At 41.8% G+C, this 23,457-nt stretch overlaps 1 long non-coding RNA gene across 3 annotated transcripts in view; it reads right to left on the bottom strand.

Annotated features, from left to right (window-relative positions):
* The window catches only part of LOC130358026 (uncharacterized), a 45,646-nt gene extending 24,477 nt beyond the window's left edge, over nt 1–21,169 (bottom strand). For all 3 annotated transcript variants that reach the window (XR_008889376.1, XR_008889374.1, XR_008889375.1), the window contains exons 1-2: nt 20,923–21,169; nt 19,191–19,214 (exon numbers count right to left, since the gene is read on the bottom strand). This is a non-coding gene — a long non-coding RNA (uncharacterized LOC130358026). The remainder of the gene's footprint in view (nt 1–19,190; nt 19,215–20,922) is intronic.
* Between the last annotated feature and the right edge of the window lie 2,288 nt (nt 21,170–23,457).

The following is a 23,457-nucleotide window of genomic DNA, read 5'->3' as shown; positions in this document are numbered from 1 at the left end:
ATAAAGATTTCTGCACATACGGTTAGTGCTCCATACCTTCCTTTCTTTATTGTACAGTATTATCTCACCTGCACAGCAGCGTAGAGCACAATACCACAGCAGTTACTCACAGAAAGGATTGTGGTTCATATGGGACACGCAAATCTGTTTGCTATATCAGTGATGCTTGTATAGAAAGGTGCGCAGCCACCCTCCTTCTGGATAATTTACAAATCTGTTTGCTATATCAGTGATGCTTGTATAGAAAGGTGCGCAGCCACCCTCCTTCTGGATAATTTACAAATCTGTTTAACTTTCTGGCACCAGTTAATTTGAAAAAAAAGTTTTCCAGCGGAGTACCCCTTTAAGTAAAGAACTTTTGTATCAGCATCTTGAAAGTGCCAGGATTTCTTTAACCTCTATTGGATACACTTGATCCACGAGTACCTATACACAACAGTGCCGACCGAATATACCTTGGACGGCCCACTATTATGTCTAAATGGTGGGGCAGATGCCACTGTAGAATTTGGCATTTTTACATGAAATCATATACTTTGCCTAGTCCAGAACATACTGCGTTTCCAGCACACAGTGTTAACAATCACTGATGGGAGACGCCATGTCCCTGAGTTGTGACACTAAGCGCTGCCCATTTATTAGGAAATGATATAACGGCTGGCCTCTTTGTGACCAGTTCTACATCTTGGAAGAGGTAGTAATTGTCTGAACAGCTGCTGAACCCACCAGTTTCTTTAGCAGTCACAGCTACTTATAACCAGATAGTGAATAAACACAGTGACTGTATCACATTGCTTCAACACACAGTTATATTTAATACTTAACCTAAATTGTTACCACAGCTGCCATATTGAAATTTGCTGCTCTCTTAAACAAAACTTCAGTTCCAGCCCAAACACTCTGCGCATTTTTGACATTATGTTTAGATTTGTTAACACATATGGCATAACTGTACATTGGGGGAAAAAAACGTCATTTATTGTTTTTGTGTAAATGATTCTTCATCTTTATGAAATGGGTCTTAAGGACAAAAGCACTTTTTAGTTTCGTCATTGTTGTATTTCAAGTGCTGTATTTATTTATTTTTTTATTAGTTTATTATACTTGTAGCTATATATGGGCTTGTTTTATGGGGCAGTTTATAGTGATTATTACCATTACAGGAGTGTAAATAAGCACATGGCTAGATAGGGCTAGTCAGTAGGATCCCATGCATACTTCTCCATTGGTGAGATATAAGACTTTTTGCCATTATGCAAATAAGACTCATGTGCCCAGGAGGCATTCATTCACATAGTAGTAGCCTCAAATAGATCAGCCCATCTCCTTTTTTTTATCAGTCACATGGTGCAAGTGGGCTGCGGAGCATTGATAAAGAGTACATTGTGCTAAACTTGTCAGGGCTCTTTTTAATGCTGCAGAACACCCCCTGTGTGGCACTTGAGCCTCTTTTGCATTATACCAAAAAACTTATATCTCGCCAATGTAAAGGACCATAGAGATAAAAAAAAAGGTATGCCTGCAATCTGGATGTCTTTAACCTTTCACCACACACACACACAATTGCCTCCTGTCTCTAATCCACCCACTTACCACTACTGCCTCTAGCCAGCAAACCACTCACCCGCATTGCCTCCTGCCTCCCAACCACCCGCATTGCCTCATGCCTACAGCTGCCTGCATTGCCTCCTGCCACCCGCATGGCCTCCTAGCCACCTGCTTGCAGTGGCTTCTGGAAAACACTCTTGGTCAGCATCCATTTTGAAGAGTGGAAGTACAGCTGGTCCAGTGCAGATAATGATCATGGGCAGAGGAGGTGGCAGGTATAATTTATGCCCACGCACAGGTGGCAGATCTCTGTCAGTAACATCACATGGTCACTGAGAAGGCACCTAACCCAATAGAAACTGTAATGGAGCAACTGTCTCTGAGAAGGAAACAGCTCAGGTGATTAGACAGTCTAATAATCCATGTTGCTTACATTCAGAGTCTGTCACTGGTGAGCAGGGGCACCATCAAGAATGTTGGGGTCCTAATCACCCCTCGCCCTTTCTAGCTCCTACCATAGTACAGATTTTGTGTGGTACCCCGAAAAAGACTATGAAAAAAATGGCAATAACAGTGACTGTATTGTCCTCAGTTTTAAGGAGTCATTTAAGAAGCCATTTTTTTAAAGTAATGTGCCCAGCCTGTGTTGTAAATAAAAAGAAACCCTGAACTTACCTCACTCACCAAAGCCCCCATCCCCCCTGGAATTTGAGAATAAGAGGACAGCATGTGAGGATGGAATATGTGGACGGGATATGAGGACAAGATTATTTTTTTAAACCGTACTAACTATGTAACTATAAATCTGTAGCTCATAGACTACAGAATAGCATCCAATGACAAGCAGCTGTTTCTAAGGCCAGCTGTAAGACTCACGGCAGTAGGCTGTAGAACTCAGAGTAGTAGTGGATCCGGTGGACCTGTGTGGTAGACGACATGGGCCGTGCCAGGGAGCAGAGTCTAAGGTGCCCGCAAAGCGGGACAATCTTGCTGTGGCAGGCGGCACCCAGGTCGCTACCCCTGAAACGACTCAACCACACAGGCGGCCTAGGAAGTTCGAGGCAAGGAGGGATACAGCTAGTCGTGGTCAGAATAGCAGAAGGTCGGGGCTGGTGGCACAGGTGCGTGGAATGGAACATGTCAGGAGGTCAAAGGCAGGTGGCACGGGAGCAAGGAATGGTAACGGAACAGAGGGGTCAGGAACGGGCAAGGCAAGAAACAGGAAAGCCTTCACTAGGGCACAATGGCATCAAAGATCTGGCAGAGGTTTGTGGGAGGTGCTGGTACTTACAACAAAGGTGCAGGTGTATGTCATAATTAGAGGTGCACTGGCCCTTTAAATCAGAGAGCTCCGGCGCGCGTGCGCACTAGGAGGCGGGGGCACGCGCGCCAGCACTGAAGGAGGATGGACAGGACAGTAGAGGGCAGAGGTGAGTGATGGGCTGGGATTCGAATGCGGGCGCATTCCGTGATGCGAATCCTGAACCATGACGGCTGGGGAGGAAAGCGCTCATGGCCAGCGTGTCTGGCCGGAGCGCAAGACATTACACCAGCAGGACATTGTCATGTATCAAAAGATGCATGGACTTGAGGGACAGGGACATAATATTACTGCTTTATAAAGCATTGGTATGGCCTCACCTGGAATATGCTATTTAGTTTTGGGCACCAGTTCATAAAAGGGACATTATGGATCTGGAAAGAGTACAGAAATGTGAAACTATACTAATAAGGGGCATGGAAAATTTTAGCTAAGAGAAAAGATTACAAGAATTACATTTCTTTAGTCTTTAACTCCTTAAGGACGCAGCCCATTTGGGCCTTAAGGACGCAGAAAATTTTATTTTTATGTTTTCATTTTTTCCTCCACGCCTTCAAAAAATCTTAACTCTTTTATATTTTCATCCACAGACTAGTATGAGGGCTTGTTTTTTGCGCGACCAGTTGTCCATTGTAATGCCATCACTCACTTTACCATAAAATGTATGGCGCAACCAAAAAAATACTATTTGTGTGGGGAAATTAAAAAGAAAACCGCAATTTTGCTAATTTTGGAAGGTTTCGTTTTCACGCCGTACAATTTACGGTAAAAGTGACATGTGTTCTTTATTCTTTGGGTCAATACAATTAAAATGATACCCATGATAACATACTTTTCTATTACTGTTGCGCTTTAAAAAAAAATCACAAGCTTTTTAACCAAATTAGTTTAAGATCCCCCTATTTTGAAGACCTATAACTTTTTCATTTTTCCGTATAAGCGGCGGTATGAGGGCTCATTTTTTGCGCCGTGATCTGTACTTTTTATTGATACCATATTTGCTTATATAAAACTTTTAATACATTTTTTATTAATTTTTTTTTGAATAAAATGTTATAAACAAGCATCTATTTTGGACTTTTTTTTTTTACGTTCACGCCGTTCACCGTACAGTATCATTAACATTTTATTTTAATAGTTCAGATATTTATGCACCCGGCGATACCAAATATGTATATTAAAAAAAATGTTAACACTTTTTGGGGGTGAAATAGGGAAAATGGGGCAATTTACGTTTTTATTGGGGGAGGGGGTTTTTCACATTTTTTTTACTTTATTTTTTTTACTTTTATTTTTACACTTTAATAGCCCCCATAGGGGACTATTTAAAGCAATCATTCAATTGCTAATCCTGTTCAGTGCTATGAATAGGACATAGCACTGATAAGGGTTATCGGTCATCTTCTGCTCTGGTCTAGCCATTTTATACATTGTTTTACTACAATTAGAGTCCCTCAGGTATATCCATTAGGGATAGGATTTTCCATTCCTCTTCAAGATATCATTATGCATTTCAGAGGACTGGAAAGATCTGTTCTTTTCTTTTGATCTCAAACTTACACTTTTTAGGTATAAATAGTTTTGGTTTTTTTTTACCTGTGAGCGGCACATTTTTTTCTTGTACACATTGAAGACCATGTTTAAAGGAGTGCTCCGGATTTATACATCTTATCCCTTATCCAAATGATAGGGGATAAGATGTATGATCGCAGGGGTCCCACCGCTGTGGACCCCCGCGATCTCGATGCAGCCACCGGCATTCTGTGCCGGGTGTTGCCTCCGAGATGGGGATGTGATGTCACACCACGCCCCCTCCACTCATGTCTATGGGAGGGGGGCATGATGACCGCCACGCCCCCTCCCATAGACCTGAATGGAGGGGGCGTGGTGTGACATCACTAGGGGGCGTGGCATTGCCGTCAAGTCTTTGCTGCACCAAGTAGGCGGTGGTCCCAGCAGCAGGGCCCCTGCAATCATACATAGATTTATAAAGCCAGAATACCCCTTATATCTGAGTTGTTTAGCCCTTTTACTCTTTGGTAAATGTTTATTGGGAAAAAGTCCAGGAGGACTACAAATATGGTTGTAGGGGAAAAAGGGTTAAAAGTATGTGGATACAGGAAAATATGCTAAAACCTGTAAAATATTTTGGGACATTACAGGAATAAAGAAACAGGAATAAGACGCTTGATGTTTTGAAGGAGATCACAGACCTGTAGTATTTTTTCTCAGCAACAATGAAACTAAAAAGAGGTTGAAGAAGCTTTATGTTCTGTCCTATAGGAAGCCCAAAGCTATGTGTAAGCGTGCCCACATTGACAAATATCCCTAGCTCAATTGGGGGGTTGGAGGGGGGCGGTGGTTCTTTTCCGAAATATCCAATGGCCAACACACTTCTCTAGTGATACCCAACATCAAAACCATACAGACAATAGGTCCAGCAGAGCATCGAGGCTTCGTTTATGGACAGATACAAGTATGAACAAAGTCTTCACTGATCTCACAAGATCCAATATATAAAAGGGAATGTGGCCTTAGTTTTAAGTACTTGCTGTCAAGAATGGTGTTGAGAATCAATGAGCAGTTTCTATACAATGACAGAAATGAAAGCAGAGCATGCGCCCCATTGACCTGTAGGGTGTCATCAGTCACTTGTTGTGTGATTTATTATTTCTCCAGTCGGCAAGCACAATGCAATTTTGGTGAACAAATACAATGCAACAGATTTATTATAACTGCCTTAAACCTAGAAAACTTAACACTAGACCAGGCAGGCAAAAGATGAGACAAATTCATCATAGTGGCTCAGGATATCTGATAAATCTGGAGGATCCTCCTAGACGTGCCAGACACTTTTCTATTTCCATCTCTGGGTAGGATTACTTGATTTAAACACTTAGCACCACAATTTCTGCACAATTGTGGCATAGATTGGCGCACTTTAAGGTAAGCCCTCTGTTCTTTAAGACATGCCCTCTTTACTAGACACTAGCAGGAAAGAAAACGTTTCTAAAACAAATACATAACTCAGATGTCAGTTTTTTTTGTGTGTGTGTGTGTAAACTAAGCTGAAATTCTTTCCCATGTAGCTTAGTAAAGTAATAAATAAATAAATACATAAAAAAAGGCTAAATAACTTTTTTGTTGCTACACAAAATGTGATTTAGTTAACTATAAATAAGTAGAAAAATCTAAACAAAAACTACAACATACCCATGGATTATTCATTTTATTTTAATGTATGTCATTTTGTAACTAACAATAGGTAGAGTTATTAAAGTTTTGAAAAATAATATCATTATTGATACATTTTTGTAGTTTCCACAAATAACCACAAAATGTTTTGACTAAAATTCACCACTAACAAAGTACAATACTGTATGTCACAAAAATAACAATTTGCAAATCAATTGGATGTAAAAGTAAAAGCATTAAAGATTTATTTCTAAAGTGACACATGCAAGATTGGAAATACGGGTCTGTATCAGTAAGGCCAGAAGTGGCTGCGGTAGGAGTCACCTACAACGCAGGAGATGATTTGTCTTCTTCCATTCTATTTGGTGACATGCAAGATGTTTAACTATGGACAAGCTGAAACCCCAATTCAGGTGAATTTGTAAAAAATGCTACTTCTAAGGCTATGTTCACATGGCCAATGTCCACACGGAAAATTTCTGTTCGGATATTGCCCCGACAGCGGAGTGCCGGCAGAACATGCTAGGACCGCTCAGGAATGTATTGTATCAAAGACCACAATGCATCTCCATGCGGACTCCGCAGAAAGAATGGACATGTCTATCTTTTCTGCCGACACCGGAATTGGGATTTCCGCTTGCACAGCACAGCAGAATCCCATTGATATCATTGGGACTCTGCTGCGGTGGAATCTCCGTGCAGAATTCTGCATTAGATATTCCATCGTGTGAACATAGCCTAAGACTTGAATTTAAACTAGGAAAGGTAAAGATTAATTCCAAATATAATGATTCTGTAGATATAGCAGGTAGAACCTTTAAAATATTGTCAAATACACAAATCATAGAAAAAAGCAATAGTAAATCATACATCATATGACTGTACCACAATTATCACTAGGGCATCTGTGCTGCTTTTATGTCATTGTGTATACACTACACACGTTTCTTAAAGGGGTACTCCGCCCCTGGCATCTTATCCCCTATCCAAAGGATAGGGGTTAAGATGTTAGATCGCTGCGGTCCCGCTGCGGCACCCCGCCATCATTACCGCACAGAGCGAGTTCGCTCTGTGCGTAATGACGGGCGATACAGGGGCCGGAGCAGCGTGACGTCATGGCTCCGCCTCTCATTACATCACGGCCCGTCCCCTTAATGCAAGTCTATGGCAGGGGGCTTGACGACCGCCACGCCCCCTCCCATAGACTTGTATTGTCGGGGGCAGTCCGTGACATCACGAGGGGGGAAGCCATGACGTAACGATGCCCCGGCCCCTGTATTGCCCGTCATTACGTGCAGAGCGATCTCGCTCTGCGCAGTAATGATAGCGGGGTGCTGCAGCAGCAATCCTCGGGGTACCCAGCAGCGGGACCCCGGGATAAGATGTCTAGGGGCGGAGTACCCCTTTAACACATTTTTTTCAAAGAAAGCACATAAAGCCCAGATCCACTTTCCTATATCTTGAACCTATGGACCTGTGGCCAAAAGTACTAAAAGGCAGGGTAAAATGTGCCACTTGGTACTGGAGATCCTGTGCTTACGGTGGCATGATGTAAGTGGCTGCTTTCATTGGGAATATTCATTTTTTTAAATTAAATCAGCTCTACTGCCTCCCACTTGACCAGTGTGTTGTTACGTCTGGGCAGGGAAAGAGTGCAGCCCTGATCTCACCCACTCCCACTGACCCTGCCTACTTGCTATCTGCTCTAAACAGCAGATTGACAACCACGATGCCGGTCCCTTCCTAAGTAAGTGATGGGAATCACTGTCAACAAAACAAACTACAAAAACAGACTCGGGTCAGGAAAACATAAGGAGTCCACTAGCCAAGTTGATAACAGGAAATGTCAAAGTACAAATTCGCAAATACAGGAGAAGGGTCAGAAATCCAAGCAAAAAGTCACAAATAACAGAAAAATCAGGACTATAGGTTATAAATGCTAGCTACTAGAGAGAAATCTTTCACAGGCGAGGTCTGAGAGCATACTGCAGGTTTACATAACCAGTTACACAGGTGAACACAGCTGACGAGCCGAAAAAGCCAGGCATTGCCACAGCAACCAGACAAACAAAAGACCCTTAGTATAGATTGACCCTACGGGTTCTTATAGTACTCCTCCCCTTTTTAAGAGGTGCCACTGGACCCTTAACAACTTGAGAGTACAGGGGAATGGGCTTGCATACAACTGGACCATCAATATCCTCATCTGTATCCTTGTCCTCTAAGTCACACCACTCATTGGTGTCCTTACAGTCATCCTCCAAATCTTCACTACTGCTTTTTGACTCCAAGTCCACATGCACACTCTCCAAACACCTGTTTCCCTTGCCATCACAACAAACAAATTCAGTCAGAGGTTGCTGCAGAACTGGTTTTAAAACATTCTCAGGTATAACATCAGTTTTTACTGAAGATTAAACAATGCCCCCCAGAAGAACTTTGCCAGGCGTAGTTCTCTGAGAAGCACGAGTGGCCTCTATGATTGCCACTTGGACACGGACGCTTGACACAGGAGCCAATGAAATGTATATCCTCCCCCAATAGAAACACAGGCCATTGAGTTGGTGACATTTTCTGCACTCCACCGGGGTGTGAATGGACCCTACCTGCATGGGTTCCTCCTTGGGCACAGGTTGGATTTTAGAGACAGGAAAGGAGTCAAGCAAAAGAGGAGAAGTAGAGGAAGATGAACATTCCCATCTGCGATCATGCAGACATCTATCCAAAAGCACAGCTAAAGTCATGGCTTGGTCAAGGGTGTCAGGAGAGGGATAAGTAGTCAACATATCCTTTAAGCAGTCAGAAAACCCCAGTCTAAACTGGCAAATCAAGGCTGGAGTATTCCAATTGGAGGCCACACACCACTTTCTAAATTCTGCAGAGTACTTCTCTACTGGTCTGCGACCTTGCTTTAATGTACGCAGTTGAGGCTCAGTGTATCCAGTCCCGCAAATAAAGCGTCCAGGGAGGAGAACTCTGGAGCATCAGGATTTTAGGAAAATACCCATTCCTGGGGACCCCCCTGCAAAAGAGACATAACTATTCCTACTCTCTGGGCTTCAGCACCAGATGGGTAAGGTTTTAACCTAAAGTACAATTTGCTGCTCTCAAAGTTTTGTGGTTATCAGAAAATCGATCAGGAAGATTAACTTGTGGCTCCACAGGAGCTGAAACATGAACAGATGACACCTGAGTTCGGGAGGACTCCAGCTCCTGAATTCTGACTAGCAAGCGCTGAATTAACTGCTCCTGATCTTGCAACCTCTGAGTCAAAGTCTCGAATAAACAGAATGTGATAATGAGTCTTATTCTGGCCTCTTCAGCCCCACTTGGTGGATACTATCTGTCAAAACCATAAATCCAAAAAGTGCAAAATAGATAGTGCCTAAAACATAACTTTTAATAATGTGCCTTAAAGAACACCCAAATGTGTGAGCTAATCACCATGTAAAAGGAGAGTATCAATAAAATGCAGGCTTAGTAATGAGTATGTATAGCCCAGGATTTATCAAAAACAGTGTTGCATTAATATACGCCCAATAGCGGACATGTATGCACCTATTATCCACGGCCTCTACGCATTTCTATCAGTCTGTAGTGACGTCATCAGGATGGCAAGGAGCAAATATTGGAAAAATGCTAAACAATGCAAAACTATATTACTTAATATGTCATAACACACTCAGGATATTATCCTTTTGTATAGTAGTCCTGTCTTGGTTTCTCACAAGCACTATATATTACAAAGATGCAGGATAAATTCCTGTGGGAAAAGAAAGATATGTATTCCAGCCTGCAAAGGAACAAAAGCATCGCACATCCACAGACACATGGAGATCGCCGTCATATATTGCCCTCCTCGAGCAGTGGTCTCGAACAAGTTGTGCTGGGACGCCGCTCACATCGTGGTTACACGCTGAGCAGAACCTGGCGTAGTGTCTAGATGTAAAAATTCTCCTACTAATATATATCTATCACCATATGTTATCCTTTCCTCTTTCCTGTCATGTCGGCTAAAGTAAAGGTAGTTGCCAGCACGTGAAAGAAGTGTTCACAAATACACAGAATAATCCCTATATACTTTTGTTATTTCCAATATTTCCATATACAGGCATCTTCCTCTTCATTCGAGGAAGGGTGTGAAGGAAAAGCCTTCATTCAATCCTCCAGGATTTTTGCTGTTGAGACGATAAATCCATTTCGCCTCCTCTTTCAGTAGAGTCTGATTTATATCTCCTTTTCTTGGGCCTATTTCATATTTCTCCAGACCCCAAAATTTAATCTCATCAAGCTTATTATTGTGTTTTGCTCTCATGTGCCTCGCTATGGGGGTGTCCGTCCCTGTTCTGATTGTACTGATATGTTTGCTGATACGTTTTCTCAACTCTTGAATAGTTTTTCCAACATATAGTTTGGGGCATGTACATCTTGCTATATATATTACATTCCGGCTGCTGCAATTTATAAATTTCCTAATGTCATATTTTCTCCCATCCTGTGGATTAGTAAAGTTCTTTGTTTTTATCATGAATTTGCAGGAGGCACAGTGACCACAGGGATATGATCCCTGTGGGGGGGCCGGTAGCCATGTCCCCGGTCTTGACTCCTCTCTTCTTTCTTGGTGATGGCTATGAACAAGTAGGTCTCGTAAGTTCTTGCCCCGTCTGTACGTAATACTTGGTCTTTCTGTCAACGTCTCATTCAGATCTGGGTCTGATTTCAGAATCCTCCAGTATTTTGTCAGAATTGTCCTAACTTTTGAGGCATAGGCATCGTACATGCCTATGCATCTAATGGTAGGTTTTCCAATCGGTGCTTTCTTTGGTCCCAATATGGTTGCACGGTCACTTTGTTTTGCTCTATTATAGGCCCTTCTCATACATCTCTTCGGGTACCCTCTTGCGGTAAATCTCTCCATTAGATTGCTACTTTCTTTCTGGAAGGGGCCATCCTCTGAGCAATTGCGTTTTGCTCGAAGGTATTGACCCACTGGGATGCTTCGTTTCAGACTTTCAGGATGCCAGCTCTCCCAATGTAAAAAGCTGTTGGTCGAGGTTGGCTTTCTATAGATATCCGTTTGGATCCGCTGATTTCTATCTATATAGATAGTCAGGTCCAGGAAATTAATGCTTCGTCCCCCTGTCTCTGCCGTAAACTTCATGCCAATATCATTGTTATTAAGTTCATCTACAAACCTTCCAAACAAAGGCCCATCACCATCCCAAAAAATTAAAATGTCATCTATGTATCTTCCCCAAAAAAGAATGTGCTCCGTGTATTGTGAAAAAACGTCACTAAAAACAATCGTGCTCTCCCACCACCCTAAAAATAAATTAGCAAAAGACGGTGCACAGGCTGTCCCCATGGCGGTGCCCCTCGTCTGCCGATAGAGGGCACCGCCAAAGAGAAAGTAATTGTGTGTCAGAATGAATTCAAGAAGTGTCAAGACTAATTGATTGTGTCTATGAAAATGTGTACTCCGTGTAGAGAGGAAAGTGTTCACCGCTGTGATCCCTAAGTCATGTGCTATGTTGCTGTACAGGCTCTCTACATCGAGGCTCATTAGAGAGGTGTTCTTATTCACTGTCAAGTCATTTATTTTAAGGACAGTGTCCTTTGTGTCCTTTAAATGTGAGGGGAGGGAAGATACAAAAGGAGTAAGGATTTTGTCCACATACTGGCTTATTTTCTCCATCAAATTATTTTTGCCGGAGACTATGGGGCGGCCTTTGACTGGGTTTGTTGATTTGTGTGTTTTTGGTAGGGCATAGAAGGTTGATATTGTAGGGTGAGTATTGAGTAGAAAGGTATATTCATCCTCTGACACTAATTGTTCATCCTTTGCTGACTTAAGGAGGGCCTGTAATTCGCTCAAAAAAGAGTCTGTTGGATCCCTGTCCAGGGGTTCATAGGTGCTCCTATCTTCTAATAGTTTTAGAACCATGAGGGTGTAGTCCTTTTTGTCCATGAGGACGATGCCTGTATATGGAAATATTGGAAATAACAAAAGTATATAGGGATTATTCTGTGTATTTGTGAACACTTCTTTCACGTGCTGGCAACTACCTTTACTTTAGCCGACATGACAGGAAAGAGGAAAGGATAACATATGGTGATAGATATATATTAGTAGGAGAATTTTTACATCTAGACACATGGAAACCTGAAAATCTATACATACAAAAAGCGACCCTGGACATTTAAATATGAAAACAAAGAAAAATACAATAATTACCTTGGGAGAGGATGGGGACCCAAGGATGAAGGGAATGAGCTTGGAGGATGTGAGTCTGGAATCAACAATAACAAATAATATGTGAACTTTATAATCAATAATAATAACAAAACCAAAAGGACAAAAAATAGACATATAAAACATCATGACTCAATAAACTCCACAAAACGAAAATCAAGAAGGATTAGATATATCTAACCTAACAGAATTATAGTAATTAAGGAGCAAATGAGACATAATGATAAACATAAGAAAAACAATATCACTACAACAATAAAAGACTCACAAAAATAAAAATAATCAAAATAAAATAATTATAAGGAATGATCCAATGATGAATAATAAAACCTATAATGAGAACAAAAGTAATCAAGTTTCTAACATTTAGATCACCCACCATATGTATATATGACAACAATAGTGCACTAGAAATAGTCAAGGAAGGCTTTAATGTATGAAGGACATGAAGAATAGAACATTACCTATGAGTAATGAGACCGATCAGGGACAAATGCGCATATTGAGAGTGAAGAATGAGTCTGCGTGTCAGGAGACGGAGCTTGCGTTCCACTGAGAACGGGACAGGAAACACTGCGCACGCGCGAGAAGACGCGCGTGCGCAATAGTGATAAGGAGATGCCCGGGATTATAGTATTACAGGGCATGCGCGCGAATGGCGGCCGGAACACACAGTCTGCCAACCAAGCCCTGATTGGATCCAAACACCTCATTCGGCGCATCGGAAGTGATGCGCCGATACAGGGTTATAAAAGGTAGTGCCGCACGTGAACGCCATAGTAGGCAGCTCTCTGAGGAAGTTAGTTTTCTAACGAAACGTTAGAGCAAAGCATCTAGATTTTAGACAGGAAGACAGTGTCTAATAAGGGTGCAGAGTTACTGTATGTCAGTAGAGTAACATACTCACTACACACAGCGAGAAATTGGATAACTCTTGCACCAGCAATATAGCACCACTAAGTGGGCATATACAAAAGGAACACTGCCTTTCCTGATAATTTTAAACATATATAAGTTTCACAACCACAGTTAGACTTTTAAGTAACAAAAATAAAAGTTATATTTTAATTGGGTTACAGACAGGGTATTGTTCCCCGGAAGGGAGGTTTTCCTCCCAGAAGGGGATTGGAAAATTGAATACAGTTTTTAAACGCTAGCTACTAGATAACTCTTTCAAAGGCGAGGTCTGAGAGCATACTGCAGGTTTATATAGCCAGCGACACAGGTGAACTCAGCAGGGTCAGCTGACCAGTCCAAAAAGTCAGGTGTAGTCACAGCAACCAGACAAACAAAAGACTCTCAGTACAGATTAACCCTATGGGTTCTGACATGTGTCTTTCAAGATAAAGAAGAGTGGAACAGTGCACTGCTGAGGCATGTAGATCATGCATAGAGCAACACAATTGACTCAGCTCGGTCGTCTGTGACAATAGGAAGACGACACTATGGGGGGATAGGGCTAAACTATGTATACAGATCCAAGATTCTGGTACAGCACAGTATGTGGGTATTTCCCAAGAGAGTATTTTGGTAAACAGAACATACCATGCAACACCAAGAACTGGCTATACACTAGGCAGCAATGACTTGTGTAAATGTCACCATGAATGGCCTTCAATATTTATCAGTTCTGCTGCCAATAACAATTATGACATTGTAATTTATCATTAATAAGCAAGTTTCCTCATTGCTCTTTCAGCTACAATTCCTGTTCCAAACTGGTGACGCTGTTAAATAGCTGAGAGGGCAAGGGGACCCATGATACTTTTCATATGCCTATCTGTACTTCTATAACAAGCAAACACCTTGTTGTATCGCTCTTTTTCCCACTTTGATGGCAGTTTTTATATCCAAAGTCATTTGAGCCATCATGGACTTAACTGAACTCTATGCTGGGCATCAGTCTGTGTATTGGCAGTGTAACTATCATGGGGATCGGTCATTTATTTTGCCTGGAAAACCCCTTTAACCCCTTAAGGACCAAGGGCGTACAGGTACGCCTTTGCTCCCTGGTACTTAAGGACCAAGGGCGTACCTGTACGCCCGTGGGAATTTCGGTCCCCGCCGCGCGCCGGGCGGGGATCGCGCCGGGGTGACTGCTGATATCTATCAGCAGGCACCCCGCGCAAATGCCCAGGGGGGTCATTAGACCCCCCCATGTCGGCGATCGGCGCAAATCGCAAGTGAATTCACACTTGCGATTTGCGCCGATTCCGGGTCATACGGGTCTATGGTGACCCGGTGACCCGGAATAGAAGGGGGATCGCGGGTGTCCTAGACACCCACGATCCCCCTGTAGCGATAGGAGTGAGGTGGCAGGGTTGCCACCCCTCCTATCTCTGCTATTGGTGGTCTAGACGCGACCACCAATAGCAGATCGGGGGCGGAGGGGTTTACTTTCGGTTTCCCTGTCCTGCCCTCCCACAATAGGCGGGGCAGAACGGGGAAACCGACAGGGACCGGCGCCGAAGATCCACTTACCCATCGGCGACGGCAGCGGCGGCGGCAGCGGGCGACGATCGGCGGAAGAAGAGGACCGCGACGCAGCTCCCTGGATCCAACGGAAGCCGGTGAGTTACTTAGCAACATCTGGAGGGCTACAGTCTGAGACCACTATAGTGGTCTCTAAACTGTAACCCTCCAGATGTTGCAAAACTACAACTCCCAGCATGCCCAGAGAGCTGTTTAGGCTTGCTGGGAGTTGCAGTTTTGCAACAGCTGGAGGTCTACAGTTTGAGACCACTGCAAAGTGATCTCTATACTGTGCACCTCCAGATCTTGCAAAACTACAACTCCCAGCATGCCCAGACAGCAGTTTGCTGTCTGGGCATGCTGGGAGTTGTAGTTTTGCAACATCTGGAGGTCCACAGTTTGGAGACCACTATGCAGTGGTCTCTAAACTATAGCTCTACAAATGTTGCAAAACTGCAACTCCCAGCAAGCCTAAACAGCAAACAGCTGTCTCTGCATGCTGGGAGTTGTAGTTGCGATCCCTCCAGCTGTTGAATAACTACATCTCCCAGCATGCCTTTCGGCGATCAGTACATGCTGGGAGTTGAAGTTTTGCAACAGCTGGAGGCACACTGGTTGGAAAATACTGAGTTAGGTAACAGAACCTAACTGAAGGTTTTCCAACCAGTGTACCTCCAGCTGTTGCAAAAGTACAACTCCCAGCATGCACGGTCTGTCAGTACATGCTGGGAGTTGTAGTTTTGAAACAGCTGGAGGTTTGCCCCCCCCCCCCCCCCATGTGAACGTACAGGGTACATTCACACTGGCGGGTTTACAGTAAGTTTTCTGCTTCAAGTTTGGGCTGTGGCAAATTTTTCACCGCAGCGCAAACTCCTAGCCGTAAATTCACTGTAAACGCCCGCCAGTGTGAATGTACCCTAAAAACACTACACTACACTACACATAATAAAGAGTAAAACACAACATATACACCCCCTTACACTGTCCCCCTAATAAAAAATAAAAAACGTATTGTACGGCAGTGTTTCCAAAACAGAGCCTCCAGCTGTTGCAAAACAACAACTCCCAGCATTTCCGGACAGCCACTGACTGTCCAGGCATGCTGGGAGTTTTACAACAGCTGGAGGCACCCTGTTTGGGAATCACTGGCGTAGAATACCCCTATGTCCACCCCTGTGCAATCCCTAATTTAGTCCTCAAATGCGCATGGTGCTCTCTCACTTCGGAGCCCTGTCGTATTTCAAGGAAACAGTTTAGTGCCACATATGTGGTATCTCCGTACTCGGGAGAAATTGCGTTACTAATTTTGGGGGCTTTTTTTCCTTTTACCCCTTATGAAAAAGAAAAGTTGGGGTCTACACCAGCCTGTTAGTGTAAAAAAAATTTTTTTTTTACACTAACATGCTGGTGTTGTCCTTTACTTTTTATTTTCACGGGAGGTAAAAGGAAAAAAAGACCACCAAAATTTGTAACGCAATTTCTCCTGAGTACAGAAATACCCCATATGTGGGCGTAAAATGCTCTGCGGACGCACAACAAGGCTCAGGAGTGAGAGCACACCATGTACATTTGAGGCCTAAATTGGTGATTTGCACAGGGGTGGCTGATTTTACAGTGGTTCTGACATAAACACAAAACAATAAATACAGACATGTGACCCCATTTTGGAAACGACACCCCTCACGGAACGTAACAAGGGGTATAGTGAGCCTGAACACCCCACAAATTTTCATTAAAGTTGGATGGGAAAGTGAAAAAAAAAAATTTTTTTTCACAAAAATGCTGGTGTCACCCTAAATTTTTCATTTTCACAAGGGAAAATAAAAAAAGCCCCCCAAAATTTGTAACCCAATTTCTTCTGAGTAAGAGCATACCCCATATGTGGATGTAAAGTGCTGTATGGGTGCACTACAATGCTCAGAAGAGAAGGAGCGCCATTGGGATTTTGAAGAGAAAATTTGTCCGGAATTGAAGGCCACTTGTGTTTACAAAGCCCCCCATGGTACCAGAACAATGGACCCCCCATATGTGACCCCATTTTGGAAACTACACCCCTCATGTAATGTAATAAGGGGTGCAGTGAGCATTTACGCCCCACAGGTGTCTGACAGATTTTTGGAACAGTGATCCGTGAAAATGAAAAATGTAATTTTCCATTTGCACAGCCCACTGTCCCAAAGATCTGTCAAACGCCAGTGGGGTGTAAATGCTCACTGCACCACTTATTAAATTCTGTGAGGGGTGTAGTTTCCAAAATGGGGTCACATGTGGGGGGGGTCCACTGTTCTGGCACCATGGGGGGCTTTGTAAATGCACATGGCCCCTGACTACCATTCCAAACGAATTCTCTTTCCAAAAGCTCAATGGTGCTCCTCCTCTTCTGAGCATTGTAGTTCGCACGTAGTGCACTTCAGGTCCACTTATGGGGTACCTCCATACTCAGAAGAGATGGGGTTACAAATTTTGGGGGGTATTTTCTGCTATTAACCCTTGCAAAAATTTGAAATTTGGGGGGAAACACATATTTTAGTGAAAAAAATATATATATTTTTTTACATATGCAAAAGTCGTGAAACCCGTGTGGGGTATTAAGGCTCACTTTATTCCTTGTTACGTTCCTCAAGGGGTCTAGTTTCCAAAATGGTATGCCATGTGTTTTTTTTTTGCTGTTCTGGCACCATAGGGGCTTCCTAAATGCGACATGCCCCCTGAGCAAAATTTGCTCTCAAAAAGTCAAATATCACTCCTTCTCTTCGGAGCATTGTAGTTCGCCCGTAATGCACTTCATGCCAACTTATGGGGTACCTCCATACTCAGAAGAGATGGGGTTACAAATTTTGGGGGGTATTTTCTGCTATTAACCCTTGCAAAAATGTGAAATTTGGGGGGAAACACACATTTTAGTGGAAAAAAAAATATTTTTTTTACATATGCAAAAGTCGTGAAACACCTGTGGGGTATTAAGGCTCACTTTATTCCTTGTTACGTTCCCCAAGGGGTCTAGTTTCCAAAATGGTATGCCATGTGGGTTATTTTTGCTGTTCTGGCACCATAGGGGCTTCCTAAATGCAACATGCCCCCCAAAAACCATTTCTGAAAAACGTACTCTCCAAAATCCCCTTGTCGCTCCTTCGCTTCTGAGCCCTCTACTGCGCCCGCCGAACTATTTACATAGACATATGAGGTATGTGCTTACTCGAGAGAAATTGGGCTACAAATATAAGTATACATTTTCTCCTCTTACCCCTTGTAAAAAATCAAAAATTGGGTTTACAAGAACATGTGAGTGTAAAAAATAAAGATTGTGAATTTTCTCCTTCACTTTGCTGCTATTCCTGTGAAACACCTAAAGGGTTAAAACACTTACTGATTGTCATTTTGAATACTTTGGGGGGTGTAGTTTTTATAATGGGGTCATTTGTGGGGTATTTCTAATGGGAAGACCCTTCAAATCCACTTCAAACCTGAACTGGTCTCTGAAAAAAAGCGAGGTTCAAAATTTTGTGAAAAATTGGAAAATTGCTGCTGAACTTTGAAGCCTTCTGGTGTCTTCCAAAAGTAAAAACACGTCAATTTTATGATACAAACATAAAGTAGACATATTGGAAATGTGAATAAAATAAAAAAATATTTTGAATATCCATTTTCCTTACAAGCAGAGAGCTTCAAAGTTAGAAAAATGCTAAATTTTCAAATTTTTCATCAAATTTTGGGATTTTTCACCAAGAAAGGATGCAAGTTACCACAAAATTTTACCACTATGTTAAAGTAGAATATGTCACGAAAAAACAATCTCTGAATCAGATTGATAACTAAAAGCATTCCAGAGTTATTAATGTTTAAAGTGACAGTGGTCAGATGTGCAAAAAACGCTCTGGTCCTAAGGTGTAAAATGGCCTGGTCCTTAAGGGGTTAACTACTTAAGGAGGCAGGGCGTAGCATGTTGTTGTGGGTTCCAGTTGCTGTCAGGACCAACGGCTAATACCGAACATCTTGATTGGGCCAATGTCTGGCATTAACCCTTTAGATACCAAAAAGTTTACCACAGCATTTAAATGCTGGAAAAATTCATTGCCGGCCAGCTCAGGGAGCTGATCTGGATAACTGCAACGGGCTCCCGATCAGCTGAGAATACAGACGGAGGGTCTCTACCTGCCTCATTGCCATCCGATTGGTGCTGCAATAGTGCAGGCAGCTTTAGCAGCCTGTAGTAAAGGAGCGCCGATAACACTGATCAATGCTATGCTATGGCATAGTATTGTTCAGTGTATGCAATCAAAAGATTACATGTAATAGTTCCTTATGGGAACTGAAAAATTGTGAATAAAATTAAAAAAGAATAAAAGAAAAGGGAAAAAAAAAAAGCAAAGAAAAAAGTAATAAATGTGAAAAAGCCCTTACCTTCATAAAAGTTTGAATCATCACCTTTTTCAAATAAAATAATGTAAACAAAAATAAGCAAACATATTAGGTATCGCCCCATGCGGAGATGTCCAAACTATTAAAGTATAACATTAATTAAACTGCATTGTGAGTAGAGTTAACATAAAAAATACCAAAGTTCAGAATTCCTGATTTTTGATCACTTCATATACTATAAAAAATGGGTAAAAAGCGATCAAAAAGTCCCATTAAAAAAAAATGGTACCGATAAAAACTTACCTTGTACATCCCCATATACGTAAAAATAAAAGTATTTTAGAAGTGAAAATGCATACAAAGTTTCGTACATAAAGTGTTTTTTTTATTTATTGTAAAATAAAACAAAATGTTAATAAATTGGGTATCGTTGTAATTGTATGAACCCACAAAATAAAGATAATGGCCCAGATTTATCAAACTGTGTGAGAGAAACAAATTAACTGATTTTTCCCACAGAAACCAATCACAGCTCAGCTTTCACTTTACAAGAGCTCGTTGGCTGAGCTGTGATTGGTTGCTATGGGAAAATCTCTCTATTTTTTTCTCAAATCTGGGCCAATGTGTAATTTTTTTAAACAAAAAGTGCAGTGTGTAGAAGCAGGAGCACCCAAAACTTGCAAAATGGGATGGGGTTTTGTTTCCTTGTAGATTTTGTGGTAAAAACAAGCCCTCATATGAGTCTGTAGGTGGAAAATTAAAAGTGTTCTAGCTATCAGAAGGCTACTTAAAGGGGTACTCCGCTGCTCAGCGTTTGGAACAAAATATTCCGAACGCTTAGAGCCGGCGCCGGGAGCTCGTGACAACATAGCCCTGCCCCCTCATGATGTCACGCCCTGCCCCCTCAATGCAAGTCTATGGGAAGGGGCATGACAGCGTCACGCCCCTTCCCATATACTTGAATTGAGGCGGCGGGGTGTGACATCATGAGGGGGCAGGGCTATGATGTCACGAGCTCCTGGCAACTAGTGTTGCTCGCGAATATTCGCAATTCGAATTTTATTTGCGAATATTGCATATTCGCGAATTTGCGAATATTCGCGAATATAGCACTATAAATTCGAAATCACGAATATTCGCTATTTTTTTTCACAGTACACATCACAGTGATCATCCCTCTCTGCTTCCAGCTTGTGTGGTCTAAAGAAGGCTCTAATACTACTATGTGAGATCGCCGGGCGAATATTCGCATATGCGAATATTCGCGAATGTTGATCCCTCCCTTCTGCTGCTTTTATCAAGTTACACTGGTATACTAGCTATAAAGTTCATACATTTTCACATATGCGAATTATCGCATATGCAAAGATTCGCATATGCGGGAAAAAAACGCAAATATTACGAATATGCGAATTTAGCGAATATATGACGAATATTCGTCCATATATTTGCAAAATATCGCAAATTTGAATATGGCCTATGCCGCTCAACACTACCGGCGACGGCTCTAAGCGTTCGGAACATTTTATTCCAAACGCTGAGCAGCGGAGTACCCCTTTAAAATGAAAAATCCCTGTGTCCTTAAACGGTTAAATCTATGTAATCCGATGTTGCTTTATTGTCTGTGCATAGGTTTTAATTATTTCTTGGTGTTTTCTCTCTTCGTATTTGCACCTGCCTTCTAACATGACGGCTGCACAATTCAGAATGTAGTGTTTAGAAAACTCAACATCAATATGAGACAAGTGAAGAAAAGGATTTTATATAGACTTACTGTGGAAGGCTGTAATTGTTGTTTAGCCAAGTCTTCCTGTAATTTTACACTCACTTAAATGGAAATATAGAGAACATATAATTTATATTGCTGTAACAAAATAAATGTTGTCAAAAAACATCCAGCTATTTATTTTGGGGTTTACAATTCAATTTCCTTGTGAGAATCTTTAGAGATTATTTATTGTTCATCTGGAATATGTACAGATCACTGCAAGAACATTTGGGATAGGCCCATGTGAGGGGATTTATCAAAACCTGTCCAGAGGAAAAGTTGCCCATAGCAACCAATCAGATTGCTACTTTCATTTTTTGAAAAGGCCCCTGAAAAATGAAAGAAGCGATCTGATTGGTTGCTATGGGCAACTTTTCCTCTGGACAGGTTTTGATAAATCTCCCCCCATGTGTGTATAGTATTCTCTCACAAATAGAAAGCAATAGAAAAATATCCCCGTTCCTCTCCCACTGTGTCCGTATGTAAGTTTTTTTATCCAATAAAGAAGAATTGAGCAGCATGTTAAGTGCTCCATCTTATATTCTTTTTCTGAAGATTAATAGCCAAATATGCTTAAAGGGGTAGTCCGGTGGAAAACTTTTTCTTTTTTCTTTTTTTAAATAAACTGGTGCCAGAAAGTTAAACAGATTTGTAAATTACTTCTATTAAAAAAAAATCTTAATCTTTCCAGTACTTATTAGCTGCTGAATACTACAGAGGAAATTCTTTTCTTTTTGGAACACAGTGCTCTCTGCTGACATCACAAGCACAGTGCTCTCTGCTGACACAGTAGGGAAAAATCCCCATAGCAAACATATGCTGCTCTGGACAGTTCCTAAAATGGACAGAGATGTCAGCAGAGAGCACTGTGCTTGTGATGTCAGCAGAGAGCTCTGTGTTCCAAAAAGAAAAGAATTTCCTCTGTAGTATTCAGCAGCTAAAAAGTACTGGAAGGATTAAAATGTTTTAATAGAAGTAATTTACAAATCTGTTTAACTTTCTGGCACCAGTTGATTTAAAAAAAAAAAAAAATACGTTTTCCACCGGAGTACCCCTTTAACCCCTTAAGGACGCAGGACGTAAATGTACGTCCTGGTGAGGTGGTACTTAACGCACCAGGACGTACATTTACGTCCTAAGCATAACCGCGGGCATCGGAGCGATGCCCGTGTCATGCGCGGCTGATCCCGGCTGCTAATCGCAGCCAGGGACCCGCCGGCAATGGCCGACGCCCGCGATCTCGCGGGCGTCCGCCATTAACCCCTCAGGTGCCGGGATCAATACAGATCCCGGCATCTGCGGCGGTTCGCGATTTAAATGAACGATCGGATCGCCCGCAGCGCTGCTGCGGGGATCCGATCATTCATAACGCCGCACGGAGGTCCCCTCTCCTTCCTCCGTGCGGCTCCCGGCATCTCCTGCTCTGGTCTGAGATCGAGCAGACCAGAGCAGGAGATGACCGATAATACTGATCTGTTCTATGTCCTATACATAGAACAGATCAGTATTAGCAATCATGGTATTGCTATGAATAGTCCCCTATGGGGACTATTCAAGTGTAAAAAAAAATGTAAAAAAAATGTAAAAGTAAAAGTAAAAAAAAGTGAAAAATCCCCTCCCCCAATAAAAAAGTAAAACGTCCGTTTTTTCCTATTTTACCCCCAAAAAGCGTAAAAAACATTTTTATAGACATATTTGGTATCGCCGCGTGCGTAAATGTCCGAACTATTAAAATAAAATGTTAATGATCCCGTACGGTGAACGGCGTGAATGAAAAAAAATTTTAAAAGTCCAAAATTCCTACTTTTTTAATACATTTTATTAAAAAAAAAATTATAAAAAATGTATTAAAAGTTTTTTATATACAAATGTGGTATCAAAAAAAAGAACAGATCATGGCGCAAAAAATGAGCCCCCATACCGCCGCTTATACGGAAAAATAAAAAAGTTATAGGTCATCAAAATAAAGGGATTATAAACGTACTAATTTGGTTAAAAAGTTTGTGATTTTTTTTAAGCGCAACAATAATATAAAAGTATATAATAATGGGTATCATTTTAATCGTATTGACCCTCAGAATAAAGAGCACATGTCATTTTTACCAGAAATTGTACGGCGTGAAAACAAAACCTTCCAAAATTAGCAAAATTGCGTTTTTCGTTTTAATTTCCCCACAAAAATAGTGTTTTTTGGTTGCGCCATACATTTTATGATATAATGAGTGATGTCATTACAAAGGACAACTGGTCGTGCAAAAAACAAGCCCTCATACTAGTCTGTGCATGAAAATATAAAAGAGTTATGATTTTTAGAAGGCGAGGAGGAAAAAATGAAAACGTAAAAATTAAATTGTCTGAGTCCTTAAGGCCAAAATGGGCTGAGTCCTTAAGGGGTTAAAGAGATTCCTCTAAAACTACAGTAATAAGGAAATAGTTCAAAAGACAATGATTCAGAATCTTCAATGTTTAACCTTCTACTTACTTGCATTCCCCCATTGTTAGCCCACAAAATCAGGAGTCCTCTCTGTTTTATTGCTAAAC

This window comes from Hyla sarda, chromosome 2, assembly GCF_029499605.1.
Source record: "Hyla sarda isolate aHylSar1 chromosome 2, aHylSar1.hap1, whole genome shotgun sequence".
NCBI lineage: Eukaryota > Metazoa > Chordata > Amphibia > Anura > Hylidae > Hyla > Hyla sarda.
This window is presented reverse-complemented; position numbering and strand designations above follow the sequence as displayed.